This window comes from Styela clava, chromosome 7 (genome assembly GCF_964204865.1).
Source record: "Styela clava chromosome 7, kaStyClav1.hap1.2, whole genome shotgun sequence".
Classification (NCBI taxonomy): Eukaryota; Metazoa; Chordata; class Ascidiacea; order Stolidobranchia; family Styelidae; genus Styela; species Styela clava.
Genome location: NC_135256.1, coordinates 20642203 through 20647202, shown reverse-complemented (window position 1 = coordinate 20647202; position 5000 = coordinate 20642203). Strand labels below are relative to the sequence as shown.

Below are 5000 nucleotides of genomic sequence, written 5' to 3'. Positions count from 1 at the left end.
CGCCACTAGTCCCTCTAAGAAGTTAGACGCCGACCGAGAAGGTCGCGTAACTATTTAGCATGCCAGAGTCTCGTTCGTTATCGGAATTAACCAGACAAATCGCTCCACCAACTAAGAACGGCCATGCACCACCACCCACAGAATCAAGAAAGAGCTCTCAATCTGTCAATCCTACCTGTGTCCGGGCCGGGTGAGTTTCCCCGTGTTGAGTCAAATTAAGCCGCAGACTCCACTCCTGGTGGTGCCCTTCCGTCAATTCCTTTAAGTTTCAGCTTTGCAACCATACTTCCCCCGGAACCCAAAGACTTTGGTTTCCCGGAAGCTGCCGGAAAGGTCGTCATGGTAACGCCTCCCGATCGCTAGTTGGCATCGTTTATAGTCAGAACTAGGACGGTATCTGATCGTCTTCGAACCTCTGACTTTCGCTCTTGATTAAAGAAAACATTCTTGGCGAATGCTTTCGCAGTAGTTCGTCTTCAGCCGATCCAAGAATTTCACCTCTAACGGCAGAATACGGACGCCCCCGTCTGTCCCTCTTAATCATTACCTCGTGCTCCGAAAACCAACAAATTAGAACCGAGGTCCTATTCCATTATTCCATGCAACACTATGCAGGCGAACAGCCTGCTTTGAACACTCTAATTTTTTCAAAGTAAACTTATCGGCCACCGCCGACACTCAGTCAAGAGCACCGACGGAGAACCGAAGGTGAGGCGAACGCAACCAGTGACACGCCTTGCGACGGACCGGCGGCGCTCGCCCAAAATCCAACTACGAGCTTTTCAACCGCAACAACTTTAGCATACACTGTTGGAGCTGGAATTACCGCGGCTGCTGGCACCAGACTTGCCCTCCAATGGATACTCGTTAAGAGTTTTAGGATGTACTCATTCCAATTACAGGGCCTCGTTAGAGTCCTGTATTGTTATTTTTCGTCACTACCTCCCCGTGTCGGGAATGGGTAATTTGCGCGCCTGCTGCCTTCCTTGGATGTGGTAGCCGTTTCTCAGGCTCCCTCTCCGGAATCGAACCCTGATTCCCCGTTACCCGTTATCACAAAGGTAGGCACGTAGCGTACCTTCGACAGTTGATAGGGCAGAGGCTTGAATGATACGTCGTCGGTGCAGAGACCGTACGATCCGCGTGGCTATCCAGAGTCATCAAACGTCACAGGACGAACCCGGTCGGTTTTGATCTGATAAAAGCGCGCCTCCCGAAGGCGGCGCTTAATGCATGTATTAGCTCTAGAATTACCACAGTTATCCACTTCGCTTACGAGACCAAATAAACCAAGACTGATTTAATGAGCCATTCGCAGTTTCGCTTTACGAGAACTCGTACTTGCACCTGCATGGCTTAATCATTGAGACAAGCATATCACTACTGGCAGGATCAACCAGATAGCTGCGACAGCTGCGCTCGGCCCTTGCTGGGCCGCCCGGCGCGTGCTCGTCGCATTCGTTTAAGACCGAGGCGATCGCCTGCGGCCGTACTCAGCTTCGACAGTCGCTGGCCGCGACGTCCACGCTCTCGCCGGCAGTGCCAGGCGGAGCGATTTGCGTTTTTTCTTTGCTCGCCCTCTCTCGAGCTCGATCCATTCAGTTTCGCACAAACAAGAGCTCTGCCGGCCGCCTGCAGCGGTGCCTAAAACCCGGGCATAACAATGCGACCGTTCTGCTAGGCCGACAAGCGCTCAAGCCAGACGCTCGATCGAACGCCCCCTACATATTAGTCGAGACAACGGCTCGCTCATTAGCATCGCGTTTGTACTTTAACTTTTTTTGGCTCGGCTTTTTTCGAGGCCGATGCCGGCGACGCAGCACTCTCTCGCCCGCCAGCCACCGAGAAAAGGGTGCGCTCCGACCGGCCCCGCACCGCTCTTTCTTGGCTCATTCGAGTTTACTGTCTTTCGCTCTGACATGCCTTACCTAGGGTTAGGTTAGTATGCTTGCACGTTTGTACTTTAACTTTTTTCGGCTCGGCTTCTTTCGACGCCGATGCCGGCGACGCAGCACTCTCTCGCCCGCCAGCCACCGAGAAAAGGGTGCGCTCCGACCGGCCCCGCACCGCTCTTTATTGGCTCATTCGAGTTTACTGTCTTTCGCTCTGACATGCCTTACCTAGGGTTAGGTTAGTATGCTTGCACGTTTGTACTTTAACTTTTTTCGGCTCGGCTTCTTTCGACGCCGATGCCGGCGACGCAGCACTCTCTCGGCCGCCAGCCACCGAGAAAAGGGTGCGCTCCGACCGGCCCCGCACCGCTCTTTCTTAGCTCATTCGAGTTTACTGTCTTTCGCTCTGACATGCCTTACCTAGGGTTAGGTTAGTATGCTTGCACGTTTGTACTTTAACTTTTTTCGGCTCAGATTCTTTCGACGCCGATGCCGGCGACGCAGCACTCTCTCGCCCGCCAGCCACCGAGAAAAGGGTGCGCTCCGACCGGCCCCGCACCGCTCTTTCTTGGCTCATTCGAGTTTACTGTCTTTCGCTCTGACATGCATTACCTAGGGTTAGGTTAGTATGCTTGCACGTTTGTACTTTAACTTTTTTCGGCTCGGCTTTTTTCGACGCCGATGCCGGCGACGCAGCACTCTCTCGCCAGCCAGCCACCGAGAAAAGGGTGCGCTCCGACCGGCCCCGCACCGCTCTTTCTTGGCTCATTCGAGTTTACTGTCTTTCGCTCTGACATGCATTACCTAGGGTTAGGTTAGTATGCTTGCACGTTTGTACTTTAACTTTTTTCGGCTCGGCTTCTTTCGACGCCGATGCCGGCGACGCAGCACTCTCTCGGCCGCCAGCCACCGAGAAAAGGGTGCGCTCCGACCGGCCCCGCACCGCTCTTTCTTAGCTCATTCGAGTTTACTGTCTTTCGCTCTGACATGCCTTACCTAGGGTTAGGTTAGTATGCTTGCACGTTTGTACTTTAACTTTTTTCGGCTCGGCTTCTTTCGACGCCGATGCCGGCGACGCAGCACTCTCTCGCCCGCCAGCCACCGAGAAAAGGGTGCGCTCCGACCGGCCCCGCACCGCTCTTTATTGGCTCATTCGAGTTTACTGTCTTTCTCTCTGACATGCCTTACCTAGGGTTAGGTTAGTATGCTTGCACGTTTGTACTTTAACTTTTTTCGGCTCGGCTTCTTTCGACGCCGATGCCGGCGACGCAGCACTCTCTCGGCCGCCAGCCACCGAGAAAAGGGTGCGCTCCGACCGGCCCCGCACCGCTCTTTCTTAGCTCATTCGAGTTTACTGTCTTTCGCTCTGACATGCCTTACCTAGGGTTAGGTTAGTATGCTTGCACGTTTGTACTTTAACTTTTTTCGGCTCGGCTTCTTTCGACGCCGATGCCGGCGACGCAGCACTCTCTCGCCCGCCAGCCACCGAGAAAAGGGTGCGCTCCGACCGGCCCCGCACCGCTCTTTATTGGCTCATTCGAGTTTACTGTCTTTCGCTCTGACATGCCTTACCTAGGGTTAGGTTAGTATGCTTGCACGTTTGTACTTTAACTTTTTTCGGCTCGGCTTCTTTCGACGCCGATGCCGGCGACGCAGCACTCTCTCGGCCGCCAGCCACCGAGAAAAGGGTGCGCTCCGACCGGCCCCGCACCGCTCTTTCTTAGCTCATTCGAGTTTACTGTCTTTCGCTCTGACATGCCTTACCTAGGGTTAGGTTAGTATGCTTGCACGTTTGTACTTTAACTTTTTTCGGCTCGGCTTCTTTCGACGCCGATGCCGGCGACGCAGCACTCTCTCGCCCGCCAGCCACCGAGAAAAGGGTGCGCTCCGACCGGCCCCGCACCGCTCTTTCTTGGCTCATTCGAGTTTACTGTCTTTCGCTCTGACATGCATTACCTAGGGTTAGGTTAGTATGCTTGCACGTTTGTACTCGAACTTTTTTCGGCTCGGCTTCTTTCGACGCCGATGCCGGCGACGCAGCACTCTCTCGCCCGCCAGCCACCGAGAAAAGGGTGCGCTCCGACCGGCCCCGCACCGCTCTTTCTTGGCTCATTCGAGTTTACTGTCTTTCGCTCTGACATGCATTACCTAGGGTTAGGTTAGTATGCTTGCACGTTTGTACTTTAACTTTTTTCGGCTCGGCTTCTTTCGACGCCGATGCCGGCGACGCAGCACTCTCTCGGCCGCCAGCCACCGAGAAAAGGGTGCGCTCCGACCGGCCCCGCACCGCTCTTTCTTAGCTCATTCGAGTTTACTGTCTTTCGCTCTGACATGCCTTACCTAGGGTTAGGTTAGTATGCTTGCACGTTTGTACTTTAACTTTTTTCGGCTCGGCTTCTTTCGACGCCGATGCCGGCGACGCAGCACTCTCTCGCCCGCCAGCCACCGAGAAAAGGGTGCGCTCCGACCGGCCCCGCACCGCTCTTTATTGGCTCATTCGAGTTTACTGTCTTTCGCTCTGACATGCCTTACCTAGGGTTAGGTTAGTATGCTTGCACGTTTGTACTTTAACTTTTTTCGGCTCGACTTCTTTCGACGCCGATGCCGGCGACGCAGCACTCTCTCGGCCGCCAGCCACCGAGAAAAGGGTGCGCTCCGACCGGCCCCGCACCGCTCTTTCTTGGCTCATTCGAGTTTACTGTCTTTCGCTCTGACATGCATTACCTAGGGTTAGGTTAGTATGCTTGCACGTTTGTACTTTAACTTTTTTCGGCTCGGCTTCTTTCGACGCCGATGCCGGCGACGCAGCACTCTCTCGCCCGCCAGCCACCGAGAAAAGGGTGCGCTCCGACCGGCCCCGCACCGCTCTTTCTTGGCTCATTCGAGTTTACTGTCTTTCGCTCTGACATGCATTACCTAGGGTTAGGTTAGTATGCTTGCACGTTTGTACTTTAACTTTTTTCGGCTCGGCTTCTTTCGACGCCGATGCCGGCGACGCAGCACTCTCTCGCCCGCCAGCCACCGAGAAAAGGGTGCGCTCCGACCGGCCCCGCACCGCTCTTTCTTGGCTCATTCGAGTTTACTGTCTTTCGCTCTGACATGCATTAC

At 54.6% G+C, this 5000-nt stretch overlaps 1 non-coding gene across 1 annotated transcript in view; it reads right to left on the bottom strand.

Annotated features, from left to right (window-relative positions):
• Positions 1-1403, bottom strand: part of LOC144425336 (small subunit ribosomal RNA) — a 1810-nt gene extending 407 nt beyond the window's left edge. The window contains exon 1 of the ribosomal RNA XR_013477480.1: positions 1-1403. This exon is cut by the window's left edge and continues 407 nt beyond it. This is a non-coding gene — a ribosomal RNA (small subunit ribosomal RNA).
• Positions 1404-5000: the final 3597 nt, after the last annotated feature.